General features: G+C 45.9%; 1 protein-coding gene across 3 annotated transcripts in view; it reads right to left on the reverse strand.

The window, feature by feature from the left end:
• Positions 1 to 3,460, reverse strand: part of PLCH2 (phospholipase C eta 2) — a 310,582-nt gene extending 307,122 nt beyond the window's left edge. The window contains exon 1 of one of the 3 annotated variants that reach the window (XM_079986753.1): positions 3,018 to 3,460. The gene's annotated coding sequence lies outside the window, so the exon portion shown is untranslated. Of the gene's footprint in view, positions 1 to 2,570; positions 2,963 to 3,017 lie in introns of those variants that run through there. The other 2 variants (XM_079986749.1, XM_079986750.1) reach the window with 2 other exon arrangements.
• Positions 3,461 to 17,421: the final 13,961 nt, after the last annotated feature.

Genomic DNA, 17,421 nt, shown 5'->3' on the forward strand with positions numbered 1-17,421 from the left:
CTCTGCCTTCACCTCCTGTTGCTCTCCCTGCCTTCTGCCCTTCCCATCCCATAGGGCACCAGCCACCACTGATCATAGGCTATTATAAAATAGGCTTCTATATAGCTTATGTACCAGCAGTGGCCAGATCTGGGGAGCCACTAATAATAATAATAATAATAATAATAATAATAATAATAATTTATACCCCGCCCATCTGTCTGGGCTTCCCAGCCACTCTGGGCGGCTTCCAAAAAAATATTAAAATACTGTAATACATCAAACATTAAAAGCTTCCCTAAACAGGGCTGCCTTCAGATGTCTTCTAAAAGTCTGGTACAGTAGTTGTTGTTCTCTTTGACATCTGGTGGGAGGGTGTTCCACAGGGAAGGCGCCACTACCGAGAAGGCCCTCTGCCTGGTTCCCTGTAACTTGGCTTCTTGCAGTTCGGGAACCGCAAGAAGGCCCTCGATGCTGGACCTCAGTGTCCGGGTAGAACGATGGGGGGTGGAGACGCTCCTTCAGACACCCACTAAAGTGTGTCACTTGATGTAGCCTTTCCTTGCAAGGGAGATTCTCCAGCTTCCCCCTTGGTCTAATTATGATTCCTGCTCATGCTAAGGGCCACGTTTTATGTGATCTGGTTTGCCAAAATCTGGGGCAATCCACACACACGCACACAGCTCAGAAGGTGCTCAGTAGAGACTAGGACTCCTGAGTTTCTGGTCCTTGTGCTTAATGAATGTTCTGAATAAAGGGAGCTTCACCGCTGTTCTTCAAGCAACACGCCTTCGGTTCAGTCAAGCCACTTCCCCCATGCCCAGCTCCACAAATACAGTCAAAGCTGGATCAGAAAACATAAGATAGGCATCCGGCAGGCTGTTTATTCAGTAAACAGCTGCAGAGTGGTTTGCTCTCCATTCTTTCCAGTGACACGTTTTGGCAAGAAGCCGGGCCAGCCGTAAGCACCATGCTATTAAAACAGGAGAGCAAGGTAAATAAGGTGCCCCGAGGCAAAAAGGCCTCGAGTTCAGACGTGGAACAACGGAGACACAGATCTATGCTTTATAGAGACAAAACCATTTCAAGGGATGGATGAATCAGTTTGTTTCCTGTCAGTGTCACTCATGTGCTTATTCATAGGTCTGTTTCACCCTGCTCCACATTAATCTGTTGTTTTCCTCTCTCTCTCTCTCTCTAAAAGATCATGAAAATTCACATTTAAATACACATCTTTAAATTTACAAAATGCGCCTTTATCTAAAAAAAACAAAAACTTTCATAAACATATTTTGCTACAGTTTATGAACTACGGAATATGAACCAGAGACCTTCTATATACAAATCATCTGCTCTGCTGCTGTGCTCTGCAGATCTCCCATCTTCTCTTTTCCCCACCCTAGCTTGGCCAGGCACATATCTGGCAAACACAAACACAAAAATCAAGATGGAAACGTTTAATAGGTCACAGCAAATATGCCACCATTTTGCTATTCCCCCCACTCCCCTTTAATTATCATCAGCACTAAATTAAAAAAATAAATGGCACGACACCAGACTCCCAGAATGAAAAAATCCTAATCTACAAATCATTCCAGGAGGAAGTTAACTTAATGGGAAAAACTAGTGGGTGGCAGTGGGTGGATAAGGGGAACTTAGCTGAGTTGGTTACAGTGTGATGCTGATAACGCCAAGGTTGCAGGTTTGACTCCCATAAGGGACAGCTGCATATTCCTGCATTGCAGGAAGTTGGATTAGATCAGGCGAACTCCGGCCCTCCAGATGTTTTGAGACTACAATTCCCATCATTCCTGACCACTGGTCCTGTTAGCTAGGGATGATGGGAATTGTAGTTTCAGAACATCTGGAGCGCCGGAGTTTGCCTATGTCTGGATTAGATGGTCCTCAAGGTCCCTTCCAACTCTATGTTTCTATGCTATTAGGGGCAGAACATGAGAAAGTGTCCTAGGAACCTAACCTGCATTCTGGGCTACGTGAACACAACACACTAAAAAACAACCACATTACTTCCCCAAAAAGAATCCTGGGAACCATAGTTTTTTCAAAGGTACTGGGAACTGTAGCTCGGGGGGGGGAGACTACAGTTTACAGGGGGGAAGCGGTCTGCCAAAGCAATATGTAAACAGTATTTATATCCTGCCCTTCCTCCAAGGAGCTTTGGGTGGCACACATGGCTCCTCTCTCCATTTCATCTGCACAACAGCCCTGCAAGATTGAAAGAGAGCTGGTGCCAAAGTTGCCCAGCAAGTTCTGTGGCCAAATAGACACGAGGCCAGATGTCCCTGATCCATGCCGAATGATCAGCAACCACACCATATTGGCGCCCATGTGCCATTTGATTTCCCTTTTGGCTGCATTCAGGGCCTCACCCTGCAAAATCACACCAGCTCGCCTGACCCTGCAGAACCACACCAGCATCGATTCTCCTGTTACCAGTTTTAAACAGGTTCCCGTCCCCTTAGCAAGTGCTGTCCAGACTTTCCTTCCTTTGGGCACCTTGAAGGCCAGCAACTTAGGACTCAAACAAGCAAGTCATCAGAAGATCTACTGATAAAAAGGTTGTGTCTTACCTAATCTCTCTCTCTAGCTTTTGGTTTAAAGGGTTGCCATGAACCCCAATGCTTCAGAGGACTCCCCAGGAAGCAACAGCACATCAGAGATCCTCTTTGAGGAGAAGGAAGCAAGCGCGTTTAAGAAGGGAAGGATCCACCCAAGTGGAACTCCTCGGTCTTCTCCAAGTTAAGTTAGAGAACCCAAAGCGACGGTGTTTTCAGCTCCTTGTCGTACTGCTTTCCGCGTTTCATTACGTTTCCAGATAAAGAGCAAAGGCCAGAGACAGAAGGTTCTGTTGCAACCATAAACGCTACCGAGCTGTTCCTGTAGGAGCTTGTTAGAGGTTGCCAAACTCGCTTTCGCTTCAAAGAGGGGAAGAAGTGCTAGCAGTACAAAAACCAAAAGACATCTAGGGAGAAATTGGTGGCGGGGTGGGGAGAGAGAGAAATGTACAGAGCACATACCTCAGTTTTCACTCTTTTTCATTGGGCAGAGAGTGCAGCTTCAATGTTTCTGTCTCCTGTGCATACACGGTGTCTCCCATGTAGAAATCTCAAAAGAGAGAGAGAAAGCAAAAGCTCCTCCCATGTATATTTTGCATAAGGAGGGCCCGGAGATTACAAAGCAACTTTTTATCATCCTTGTTCCAACAGCTCCAAGGTAACAAGTTCTGACGGAGGAGGAGGAGGAGGAGGAGGAGGCCAAAGGCAACCAGAGGGAGTTTACCGGCCTTAGGTGGACTTCATTCTGCCTCTCACTCTCTCTTGTTTTCAAACAAACGGGAACTTGTTCTTCAGGTTGGGAGCTGAAAGAAAACTGTTTGTGGCTATATTCGAGCGCGGTGCTGCCTTGTGCACCGGCGGGCTGGGGATGATAAAAGGCATGTTCTGTTAACTCGCAGGCTCCCACGTGGGCGGTCAGGTTAACCATTAGCACACAGACTGGATGGGCTTGGAGTTTTGAACTTCCTCATCCCGCTGCCAGGGGTAGTCGCTCCTTCGCCAGGTCTGTTGTAGCAACAGCGAAGAGAAGGAAAGAAACAAAACAGGTTTTCATATCTGCAGTAGTTCAACACAAACATCTGGCATCGAAAGCTTATTCTGCATCCTTATTATACATTTATTATTTTAAGGGGTGTGTGCGGTGCTCTGCATGTCGAAAAGCCCGGGTTAAATCTCCCAGTGTCTCTGGTTAAAAGGATCTCAGGTTCTGCCAAGACTTTGGAGATACTTTGCCAGTAGTAGTAGACGAGATTGAGCAAGACATAGGCAGTACTGCATGCAAATCATGTATTTAGCTGTATACAAAGTGAATACGTGCAGCTTTATTATATCTGTATAAAAACCATGTGTTCAGTTCATGGGGTAGAGCCAAAGTTTAGTGGTAGAGCATCTGCTTTGCATGCAGAAGGTCCCACATTCGGTCCCCTGTATTTCCAGGTAGGGATGGGAATGTTCCCTGCCTGAAACACTGGAGACCTACTGCCAGTCAGTGTAAAGGTAAAGGTAAAGGTACCCCTGACCATTAGGTCCAGTCGTGACCGACTCTTGGGTTGCAGCACTCATCTCGCTTTTTTGGCCGAGAGAGCCAGTGTACAGCTTCTGGGTCATGGGTCCAGCATGACTAAGCTGCTTCTGGTGAACCAGAGCAGTGCACGGAAACGCCGTTTACCTTCCCGCTGGAGTGGTACCTATTTATCTACTTGCACTTTGACGTGCTTTTGAACTGCTAGGTTGGCAGGAGCAGGGACCGAGCAACGGGAGCTCATCCCGTTGCGGGGATTCAAACCACCGACCTTCTGATCGGCAAGTCCTAGGCTCTGTGGTTTAACCCACAGCACCACCTGCATCCCTTGCCAGTCAGTGTAGACAGTACTAAACTAGATGGCCCAATGGGTCTAAGGCAGGTTCTAACATTCCTACAGGGCCACCAGTTGTCTCAGAGCTTCATTCAGATGGTCTCTGTGGTTGTGGTTCAGGCAGGGAACATATTCATATTGATTTTCAATTACCTCTTTTAAATTTTATATTCTGTTTCACTGTGTTACCATTTTAATTTCACAGCATTCAAACTGTAATATGACAAAGCACATAAGAAATAAAAGGATATATTTAAAATAGATGAATAAATGAGTAAATTAAGTTAATTTGGAATATGCAGAAAATATAAAAAAAAACAAAGTTAAGGAACCGCAGAAAGAGGGGGAAGGAAGTCGAGTTTTGAAATGTTAAAATGATTGTAGAATTATTGAAATGTATAAAACTGAAAGCCATAAATAAAATTATTAATAATAATAGTAATAGTAATAGAAAGGATTTTGAAGGTTGGCTGTGTTTCAGTTTGTGTACCGTTTTGCAACGTGCAGATTTGGCAAGTTCATCATGTGCACTAAATTGAATTTTCCTAGTTCTTACAGACACACTGCTCTCAAATAAAACTAAGGCCCAGTTTCCGCTTGGGCAGGTGGATACATGACTCGCATTCCAGGTACATTCTTTTGCCCATGAGTGCCCATTGTCAATAGCCAGGTAACACAAACAGCTAGGCTGCATACATACCATACATTTAAAGCACGTGACTTCCCCCAAAGAATCCTGGGAACCATAATTTACCATTCACTGAAGTATCATTCCCAGCACCCTTAAACTACAGTTCCCAAAAATATTTGTATGGAATGTACACTATTCTAGAAAGAGTGAATCCACTGGCAGAACAGTAAAGCATAGCTTCCAACATTGGCTATCTCCATGGTAGGGCATTATCTCACGACATATAACTCTGGTCTGATGTTTATTTGTGGGTGGCCTGGAATACGGACTCCCATTCTCCCCATCCCCGGTCATCATATTCGTTGTTATTCCACTGCTTGCCATCCACACCAGCTGGTGGAGTATTGACAGAAAATATTATTGGTGTGTTGTTTTGCCCTGGCCCTCCTCAGTCACTCCTCCCTCAGTTAGTTTTGGGGATTAAACCGCAGTTTGCTTGTCTGCAAGATCTGGGGTTACACAGTGCTCTGAGTGGGGTGGGGAGGGGCTTCCCAGTCTTTCAATACATTAAAACAATTCCCAGCCTTCATCTTCCAACTGATACAGCACTTCAGCTCAAAGCATCCAGGGATCAGATTGCATTGCTGAAGGCAGGGGAGTCCTGAACCCCTTCTCGCTTTTCACCAAAAACAAACCCATCCAAGAGTCCCTGCAATATCAAAGAAGGTTTTGTTTTTATTTTTTTGATAGCAGGAAGCAACATGGAGACCCTTGTTTCTTCTTTATCCACAGTACAACCAGGAGCGCTGGGCACCCTGAGTTCTGATCACCACATCTGCAGATCACTTGAATGCAATGCTTGTTCAAGACAGAGCTATAATTTGCAGTGAGGTTTGCAGGGGGATCTGTAGCATAGCAAAAGGAGATCTAATTTACTTATTGCAACGCCTGGACTTGGGGCCATCTCATATTCCTTCCTGCCTGCTGCAGCAAACTCTTGGAGAAGTTTTAATTTAAAAAAAAAAACCAGTGAAAAGAGGCTGAGGAATCATTTGGCATGCACACACCAGCAGCACAACAGGAATTATGGGTGCTTTAAGTTGAGAAAGCAGAGGGTAAGAAATTATAGAAGGACTGAAGGGGAAAGGACAATAAACAGAACCCTGACCCAGACATTTATTTTATTATTACAGGTCTCGTGCAAATCTCATATGAGCGGCAAACAGAAGCCGGAGTGTGGTAATAGAGGACTTGCTTATCGGAAGGTTGGCGGTTCGAATCCCCGTGACGGGGTGAGCTCCCGTTGCTCGGTCCCTGCTCCTGCCAACCTAGCAGTTCGAAAGCACGTCAAAGTGCAAGTAGATAAATAGGTACCACTCCAGCAGGAAGGTAAACGGCGTTTTCGTGCGCTCTCTGGTTCGCCAGAAGTGGCTTAGTCATGCTGGCCACATGACCCAGAAGCTCCCTCAGCCAATAAAGCGAGATGAGTGCTGCAACCCCAGAGTCGGTCACGACTGGACCTAATGGTCAGGGGTCCTGTTACCTTTACCTTACTGAAACATGACCACTATGTCCATTTCAGTTTCTCTGTCTTTCATTTTCCACCCCAATGTTAAGTTCAGTTCTTCACATTTCCACAACAGTTTGCGTTACACACACACACGATAATTCAACGGCAAACTAGTGTGAATTTTTCCAAACGTACACAGTTCTGTATGCAACTCTCTCTAACATACGCGTTTTTGCAAAACGGTTTCCCAGACATTATATAATATTTTATATGGTTTTTTTTTCCCCACCAGATAGATACATTTTCATGTACGCCTTACCCTACTGTGTACATTTTTGTCCGCAGTAGTTGGCTGGAGAAACTGCAATGCAAAATTCAAAGAAGTGTAAATTTCAAAGGATGGCTGTGTTTTGGCTCGCTTATTGTTTCAGAAAGTGCCAATTTTGAATGCAAACTGGATTGGATTTCTCTCCCCCACCCTGCCATTCCTAGTCACTCATGGCACATGACAAACTGGCCACCCAAAAAATAATGTGCTACAGACTGTCCACAGTGGCAGGGACTGCCAAGGTACAGCAGGTTGTTTTTTACTTTTGGGATTTTCTGCGGAAAGGTGAAATTTGGACAAAATGTAGAAAAAGCACAAGATGCCATTTTGATGATGGCAACATCCTGTGGCCAGTACAAAAAGAACAAAACATTAGAGCTTAATCAGCACCAAGTCCATAATAAGCTGCTGTGTGCAAGCGCGTTCCCCACTCCACAAATGTCTTAATTCATTGCCTGGTAAGGAGGACTACAAGAAAGCCCCAGTTCCTGGTGTTGCAACAAGCAAATTGCTCATCAATCAGGTTCCCTCTCGCTGCTACAGAGCCCAGAAACCTCTTTGCAAATTATAGCTCTGCCCTCACCTAGCATCAGGCTGAGCATCCCATAGACAGAGCTGTAAATCATCCCGCCTCCAAGTCGGAGCACTGAAGTTGCTTAACAGCTTGGAAGTGGCAGCCTGGGAAAGTATACGCAGAAGGTGTCCAATTTAAAAGAGAAATTGCTTGCAACCAAATATATTGCAAGAACACCAGAGAGTTATGGCCCTGCTTCCCCTGCCAAGTAAAAGAAGGAATTTCCTAAAATCGGAATCCATTTTCAAACGAACCTCTAAGAAGTCATAATTGTGTTACATAGGAGGCTGTCTTCTGCTGATGAGGCCCATTGGTCCATCTAGCTCAGTATTGTCTGCACTGACTGGCAGCAGCTCTCTGCAGCTTCAGGCAGGGTCCTCTCCCAACCCTATCAGGAAATGCTGGGGATTGAACCCAGGGCCTTCTGCATGCAAGGCAAATGCTCTGCCACTGAGCTACCACCCTTGCCTTTCCCCCCGGTTTTTCTTGGAGCGCTCACTCTTTCCCTCTGCCCTACTTCCCCTGCTGCTCACATTATAACTAAAATATCAATAGGCAAGAATCAAAAGGGAGAAATGCAAAATACTTGGGGAGGGGATCTAAAGGATGCAGGATTTGCATCAGCACTCAGCATCCTTTGGAGGCTGCCTTGGCCCGAAAGCCCAGCAGGACTGATGTCTGCCTTTCTTCTCTTTTTAAAACAGTAAATCTCATTGGCCCCTGCTATCTTAAGTTTCGACAGCGCCCTGAAAGACAGCTCAACTTAGATCCCATCTGCACCTTGCATGTGAAACAGCATCATGCCACTTTAAGCACTCATGGCTTCCCACCCCCCCCCCAAGGAATCCTGGGAACTGTAGTTTGTTATGGGTGCTGAGAGTTCTTAGGAGACCCTTATTCCCCTCAGTGAGAGGGAATTCCTATAGTGGTTTTAAAAAATCCATCCATCTTCCCACGATACTTTGAAAACTTGTAGCTCTGTGAAGAGAATATGAGTTTCCTGACAAGTCGCAGCACTCCTTAAGGAACTACTACAGTTTGCACGAGTCTTTGAGGGAAGCCATGGCTGTTTAAAGTGGTGGGGCACTGATTTAAATCCATATTGTGGATGGGGCCTTACAGGACACAGTCAGGGGGAGGGTCTGCTGCCTGGAGGTCTTGACATCAGTATAAACTAGGGTTACCAGACATCCCCAGATTTGCAAATCTGTCTCCGGACAAATTCTGTCCCTGGAATGTCCCCAGATTTGCAAATCTGTTCCCAGGAAACGTGGCAGCAGCAGCCTCAGCAGCCCGGAGCCAGGCTGGTAGTGCAGTTGGCTCTGGCTGGCTTCAGGAGCTGCTCGCTGCTCGCTGCTGCCGCCACTGCCAAAGGGGAACCATGAACCTTCCCCCTTCCCCCTTTGTTTTGTCTGATCGGGGGAGGCTCTGGGGTCACAGGTAGGTGGTCGTTGCCCAGGAAGGGCACAAGGCACACGGTTTCTGTGCCAGGCACGGTGCAAAGCCCTTCTTTCGCACCCTGTGAAATATAAATGTGCAGAGTTTTTTTTAAAAAACTGGGCAACGGCCACCCACCCACAACTCCCGAGCCTCCCCCGATCAGTCAAAACAAAGGTGGAAAGGGGCAGGAGATCGGGGGCAGCTTGGGAGTCACGGGCACACAGCACACTGTTGCCCAGTTTTTTAAAAACTCTGCACATTTATTTTTCACAGGGTGTGAAAGAAGGGCTTTGCACCTTTATACAATATGCATGTGTGCTTGGGCCCAGGGTCTTTTGCCTCACCATCCCCACTACTGACTCCCTGTTGCTACTCAGCTTCAAAAAAAAAAAAAGAAGTGTCCCCAGATTCATTGGGAAAAAACTGGTAACCATAGTATAAACACCCATCAACCCAGTGTCCCCAAACGTGGAGGCAGTCCTGCTTAAAGCATGCACCAGATCTCTCCCACCCACCCGCCAACCCTCAGTCTTGAAAGGAACGCAGATGCCTCAGCCTCATTCAAGAGACGTGTCAACAACGCTGATTATAAAATCCCCTGAGAACAGTGAGGTGTGAGAGTCATTGACTGATACAGAACTTTTGCCCTGGAAGCGGGTGGTGAATGCTTTAGCTCCAGATACTTAAGGGATGTCCCTTCGTTCCTGGGGAGTTTTAAACCCCAGAGCTGCAGAGATTCACCAAAACTGTGCCATGTCCCCAGGGTGTCTGTGTTTTTTAGGAACTACAATGCTACCTTGGGTTAAGAACTTAATTCATTCTGGAGGTCCGTTCTTAACCTGAAACTGTTCTTAACTTGAGGTACCACTTTAGCCTCCTGCTACTGCCGCATAATTTCTGTTCTCATCCTGAAGCAAAGGTACTATTTCTGGGTTAGCGGAGTCTGTAACCTGAAGTGTCTGTAACCCGAGGTACCACTGTGCTGGCATAAAACAGGTGTGCTGGCATTAAGACGAGCCAGCTGGATTAAACCAATGCCCCATCTAGTTCAGCATCCTTTTCTCGCAGTGGCCGGCCAGGTGCATGTCAGAAGTCTGCAAGGAGGACTTCTGACAGCACTTTCCCCCTCTGTGGTTTCCAGCAACTGGGATTCAGAAGCCTGCAAGCGGGGCATGAGTGCAAGAGCCCTCTGCCCACCTGCAATTCCCTGTTAACTAGGATTCAGAGGCATAACGCCTCTAACAGTGGAGGTAAAGCATAGAGGTGATGTCCACTGCCTTCAAGGCTTCTACATTTGGACATAAGCCTTACTTGTGCAGGAATTTACACGTTCAGCCACCAATTCCACCCGCCACGGTTGACATTGATGTGCTTTCAAACTGCTAGGTTGGCAGGAGCAGGGACCGAGCAATGGGAGCTCACCCCGTCGCAGGGATTTGAACCGCCAACCTTCTGATCGGCAAGTCCACAGCACCACCCGCGTCCCAAAAATAGAGTAGGGATGTCCTAAGAAAAAGCAGGACATTCCGGGATCAAAACAGAAAACAGGACAGCTTCTGTAAATCTGGAAAACAGGGACACTTGGAGGGGCTGAATGCAGAGGAGATGTTCTAAAAATAAGATACTAGTCCCCCATTATTCTAAATGAAGAGATTTTTTTAACAGGAACAAAAGAAGCTGCCTTATAATGAGTCAAGACCATTTAACTCAATACTGTCTACATTGACTGGCTGTGGATTTCAACAGATTTTGAGAGGATACACATTGCTTGCTGCTATCTTCTCCTTAATCCATTTGCTGAATAGCAAAGTTTAAACCTAAAGGAATCAGCATTCCAAAGTCACAGGCCCAAAGGAGGGAAAGGATAAGGGAAACATCCTTCTTGGAGCATAAAGCTACAATCTCAGCTGACACCACAGCTTGAAAGAAGCAGCTTAGCTTCTCCGGTTCATTCAGTAACTGTAAAATGGGGCCATCATGGTATTACTCACTTGCTGTTGCGAGAATCACCGAGCCTGCAGCTGATTAACACCCTCAGTCCTATATCTGTTAATCCAGAAGTAAGGCCGAGATCGCCGCTTACTGAAAACAAAATAAGTATGCATTGATAAAGAACATTTCAGAGGTGAAGAGTCAGACAGCTAAAAGATTCTGAACAGGACTGTGCTTCAAACTGATGAGCATAATCATGCTCCAGAACAGCAAAAGGCAAAAACCTTAATCCTGGCAGCTGTTCTTTCCTGTGAGAGGTTGGGAGTCTTCCTCCAAGGTCTCAGTTTGAACACCATTCTAGGCAACTGTTGTCAATTCTATTATGATTAGGCAGGTGTTTATTGGCTAACAAGCTACACCTGTTTGGTGTTCCTTCTGCTTCACAGAGTCCTACTTTTTATTATAGAGGAATTTATTTCTCAGCTCTCAAGGGTAAGAGCCATAGCTCGGTGATAGAGCTATCTTGCAAGCAGAAAGTCCCAGGCTCAGTTCCAGCCGGTGGCGTCGCAACAGGGGAGCAGTTTGCCCCGGGTGCCATGTCTGGGGGGGTGACAAGAAGGCACCCCACGGGGGCTCACCCCGCCACAGCCGCATGTGGAGGATCCTCTGTCTGTGGCTGCAGCAGTGAGCAGAGGATCACAGCGCCGGCGGCAAACCACTATGTAAAGCTCATGTGCAGCAGCACCAACAATCCCGGCACCGTCTGTATGGCGCTGGAGCGGTGGCGCCGGCAAACCGCTATGTACAGCACATGTGCGGCGGCGCTACGTACAGCACATGCACTATACGTAGTGACACCGCACATGCGCCCTACGTAGCGACACCCCGCCCCGGGTGTCACGACGCCTTCGTTCGCCCCTGTTCCCAGCATCTCCAGGTAGGTTTAAGGAGATACTCCTGCCTGAAATACTGGAGAGCCACTGCCAGTCAGTGTAGACAGTACTGAGCCAGATGGACCAACGTAGTCTGACTCAACATAAGGCAGCTTCCTATGTTCCAATGTATATGCAGCTTACAGTTTAAATCATAATTACTGTTATTATACAACTCAAGCAAAGTACAGTGAAAATATGCCAAACAGAACAACACAAAGTTCAGATAAAACATTCATCTGCCCAGAAAGACAACAGCCTTCCAGAATTAATACTTAAACATATTCCTCTCTCTCTCTCTCTCTCTCTCTCTCTCTCTCTCTCTCTCTCTGTGTGTGTGTGTGTGTGTGTGTGTGTGTAGTCCCTCCTGACTTTTTTGTTGGCTTTTTTGTGTGTGTGTTCCGGAACATGTTTTATTGGCACAATAAAAGTGTGTCAGTGGTGTATTTATACTGGACGGTCCAAACTTTATGGAGATCACAGAATTGTAAAGTTGGAAGGGACCCCAGGGGTCGCCTAATCCAACCCTTTGCAATGCAGGAATCTCAACACGCAGTCCCCCATCCAATCTGAAACCATACCAGACCCTGCTCAGCTTTGCAAATCATAGAATTGTAGAATTTGAAGGGACCACGAGCGTCAGCTAGTCCAACTCCCTGCAATGCAAGAATCCTTTGCCCAACGTGGGGATCAAACCCACACCCTTGGGATTAAGAGTCTCGTGCTCTATTAGCCATCCAGGAGTGTTCAAGCACTTTTAATATTTGCCCCATTATTCTTACCCGGTGTTATTACATTGGGAGGGGCACTCTTTCGTCAAATGGAGGTGCGCTCCTGCAGGATAGCAGGACAGAAAAACCTTGCAATGTTTGTGTTATGAAAAGCTACAGGATTTCAGCAGGGAGCTATAGGACATGCATTGATGGAAACAAAGCAGTATGTGTGCCCTAAAACATTAGCAGGTGCAAACAGGATTGAAAGTGGGGTGCCCTTACACCATCAAGAGCACAAAATGACTGTGGGTTGTACCCAATCCTAGTCCAACTTAGAGTAGACTAACTGAAGTTAAGACCTAGCTTTAAGAAGAGGTGAGCTAGGATCAAATTTGTGAAAAGAAGACAAACAATAATTTTTGAAAATCTATTTATAATCCAGTGTTTATAATCACTATTTGCATGAGCTAAAGCAGCTACCAGGATGATTAGCATAACAACCCAGACAGCTGTAGAAATAAAAGCACATCACATGTTTTTTGTCATTGGGTCACAGGCTAACCATCAGAACAACCTTGGGGGAAGAGGAATGAAAATCCAGTTGGTTAAGGCTGCAACCATAAGCAAACTTCCTTAGTCATTGAGATTATCGGGATTTACTTCAGAGTAAATATGCTTAGGGCTTGTACTGGAAGTCTCACATCAAAGGACTAGATTATAAACATTTCTTTGCAACTCAAAGTGTTATGGGGTTAGAAGAGAAGATGACAGACAACTAATTATTGTGAGAGATCGTCTAAAAGGTAATTAGTTCATTGTACAATATTGGACAAAGCTCACACAAATATGCCTGCTACACATTTTCACAAAAGGCTGATACCCACGGTGCATGTCATCCATAATATGCAATGCTAGGGGTCCTCATTAGAATTATCTGCTCTCCTCAGTGAGTACAAACTTTAAAATAATAGCTTACTACAAGATAGAAAGGATTCTGTCTTACTCTTGGAGAAAGAAATGGTTCACAAACGCAAGGGCTTACATGGTGCAAGTCTGCCACCTAGTGGTGTTCTTTTTCTTTGGAGAAGACACTTAAAAAATAATAATAATAATCTCAATGGCAGTGAGAAGAACCAAATAACTTATCCCCACAGATACAGAACTTCAACTGAGCTACAGAATGTAAGGTGTCTCAGGGGGAATCCAGCTGCTTGCAGAATCCAAAATAAGGGCCAAGCTTAAAGACTGTTTCCTCTTTATTCTGGTGGCGTGATAGAGAAAAGCAACCTGGTAAGATGAGCATGCTGGATAAAGCCAATGGCCCCGTTAGTCTGGCATTCTGTTCACACAGAGGCCACACAGACGCCTCTGGGAAGCCTGTAAGCAGGCCCAAGTACAAGAGCAATCACTCCTCCTGCAATTCCCACAACTGGTACAGTGGTACCTCGGGTTACAAACACCTCAGGTTACAAACACTTCAGGTTACAGACTCCGCTAACCTGGACGTAGTACCTCAGGTTAAGAACTTTACCTCAGGATGAGAACAGAAATCTCACGGGAGGCCGCATTAGCTAAAGTGGTACCTCAGGTTAAGAATGGTTTCGGGTTAAGAATAGGCCTCCGGAACAAATTAAGTTCGTAACTCGAGGTACCACTGTATTCAGAAAGATAGTGCCTCTGACCATGCAACCAAAGTACAGCCCTTGTGTGATTAGTAGCCATTGATAGCCTTATCTGCCCTGAATATGTCAAATCATATTTTATAATCGTCCAAGTTGGTAGCCATCACGGCCTTTTCTAAGAGCAAATTCCATAGTTTAACCTGCTTCCCGAAAAGATTGAACTGATGCAGAGGGACAGGGAAAGTGTGGGATGTTTGCACTGATGCATCTCCGTCTAGCCTCCCAACAAACAAATCAGCTTAAATGTGTTTTAAATAGCCAGTGTTGTCTAATCGCCTTGCAAACAAATCAGGATGACTGCTCAATAAGCAGGCTGTCTGGAAGCACCCGCAAAGTGGTCATCAGGGTTTGGAAAAAGATTACCTAAAGAACGAGGAGATAAATGTCCTGATTGGCATCAGTGTATAAAATGGACTTAAACATGATGTCCGAGCTCTTAAGAAGCTTCAAGATTGTACCTTTATCTTCCTGCACCCCATTCACAAAAGTGGTGGGGGAAACCAGGTTTAAAAAACCCTCAAAATATACCTTTTTCTGTGCCCTTTTTTGGTTAAAATTCCTAGCCTCTAACCTTCTACAGCATACCATTAACACACATTTGAAGCACATCCCAGCCCCACAAAGAATTCTGGGCACTGTGATTTGTTGTGGGTTGATGGGAACTGTAACTCAGTGAGCGGGAAACTACAGTACCTAGAATTTTTTGAGGGGAATGTGCTTCAAATGTACTTTAAAGGTATGGTGTGTACACAGTAGCATTATAAACTCTGGCCACTGCCTTTTGTCTCACCTTTTTTCCACAGGTGCCCCTTTTTATCATCACAAAGTGCAATGTGGGCTGATGGAGATAAATAATAAAAACAGTATATGCACAAAGTGCTTCATAAGCATTAGATAGATAGATAGATAGATAGATTCTTTATTGTCATTACACAAGTGCAACATTGCACAGTGCAACGAAATTGGATGTCATCCCTTAAAAAAACAACAAAAGCAAAACAGCAACAACAACCAAACAAACCACATTCCAGCCACACCCACACCCACACCCATCAAACTCCCAGGTCACACTATCGAGTTACAGCATTCAAAAAGGCCACAGCTCTTGGATAGAAACTATTTTTCAGTCTATTTGTCCTTGACTTGATGTTTCTATATCTCCTGCCAGAAGGCAGTAGTGCAAACAGACTGTATCCCGGGTGAGATGCATCCTGCAGGATGTTGTTTGCTTTCCTAAGACAACGGGAACCGTACAGTTCTTCCAAAGATGGGAGAGGATGACCAATAATCCTTTGGGCTGTGGTTATGACCTTCTGGAGCACCTTCTTCTCCCTAGCTGTACAACTGGAGAACCAAGCACAAATACAGTATGTGAGAATGCTCTCTATGGAGCCTCGGTAGAAGGACACCAGCAGTTTCTCACTCAGATTGTTCTTCTTTAAAAGTCTGAGGAAATAAATTCTCTGCTGAGCCTTCTTCACCAGAGCAGTGGTATTTGCGCTCCAAGTCATGCCCTGATCGATAGTCACTCCCAAAAACCTGAATTCCGCCACCCTCTCCACCCGTTCCCCGTTGATATACAAGGGCTGAATGACCGCCTTTTTTGTCTTGTAATCCATCACCAATTCCTTGGTCTTAGCTGTATTAAGAGCCAGATTGTTCTCTCCACACCAAACACAGAGCCGCTCCACCTCGTCCCGATAGGCGGACTCATCCCCTCCTGAAATGAGCCCCACCACCGTAGTGTCATCAGCAACTTGATGATTTTGTTGCTGGAATAGATGGCTGTACAGTCATACGTATAGAGAGTAAAGAGCAGGGGACTCAACACACAACCCTGTGGTGAGCCGGTGTTAAGGCTAAGGGCTTTGGACATATGTGACCCTACTCTAACCCTCTGAGAACGTTCTGACAAAAAATCCAAAACCCAGAGACAGGTGGAGTTGGAGAGTCCAATCGCCTCTAGCTTGGACACCAGTCTATGGGGGAGGATAGTGTTAAAAGCAGAGCTAAAATCCACAAACAGCAGCCTCACATAACTCCCCGGCTGCTCCAGATGGGACAGAGCAGCATGGAGAGTGGTGGTGATAGCGTCTTCTGTGGATCTATTTGCCCTGTATGCAAACTGGTAGTTGTCAAAAATTGGTGGAAGACAGGAAATAATGTGACGGCGCACCAGTTTCTCAAAGCACTTCATGATGATTGGAGTCAGTGCAACTGGTCTGTAGTCATTCAAACTACTGATTGTGGGTTTTTTAGGCAGAGGAACAATAGTTGACGACTTCAGGCAGGGTGGGACAATAGACTGGTGTAAGGACTTGTTGAAGATCTTAGTAAAGACCCTCGCCAGCTGATCCGCACAGCCCTTCAACACCTTTCCAGTGATGCCATCAGGTCCAGCAGCCCTCCTCGGATTCACCATCCTCAATACCTGTCTCACCTCGTGCTCCTCTACAGTGAATGAGGGGCCCCTATGGGCTGGTGGCTGTAATACCGACGTCTCAGGTGGCTCCCTCTCGAAGCGAGCAAAGAAGAGGTTAAGCTCCTCCGCCAGCAAAGGGTCACCGTCGACAGCACCAAGGTTAGGTTTATAGTTGGTAATATGCTGAATCCCCTGCCACATCTGTCTTGTGTTGTTGCTCCTTAAATTATCCTCAATCCTCTGTCTATAATCCAGTTTCGCCCGTCGAATACCCCTCTTCAAGTTTGCTCTTGCCACACTGTAAAGCTGCACCTCGCCCGACCTGAAAGCCCTGTTTCTTTCCCGCAACAGGCATTGGACCTCTCTATTCATCCAGGGTTTCTGATTGGGGTAAAACCGGATGGATTTATTTACTGTGACAGTGTCTGTGCAGTGATTGATATAGCACAGAACTGCCGCCGTGTGCTCCTCCAGGTCTGAACGATCGAAAATATCCCAATTGGTTCTCTCAAAACAGTCCTGCAGCTGGTGAATAGCACCTTCAGGCCAGATTTTAACAGTCCTTGATATTGTGGGAGCCCGTTTCCTGAGTGGGATATATGCTGGTACCAGGAACAGAGACATATGGTCGGACTGGCCCAAATGTGGCAACTGTAAAGCCCTATAGCCGTGATTTACATTCGAATAAACTTTATCCAGTGTCTTGTCCCCTCTTGTGGGACATTTCACATGCTGATAGAGCGTTGGGAGCACTGTTTTAAGTTCAACATGGTTGAAGTCTCCCGCAATGATGTGCACAGCTTCAGGATACTTGTCTTGCTGGCTGCTGATAAGGCTCTGCAGGCA

The sequence above is a fragment of the Podarcis cretensis genome, assembly GCF_951804945.1.
Source record: "Podarcis cretensis genome assembly, chromosome: 8".
Classification (NCBI taxonomy): domain Eukaryota; kingdom Metazoa; phylum Chordata; class Lepidosauria; order Squamata; family Lacertidae; genus Podarcis; species Podarcis cretensis.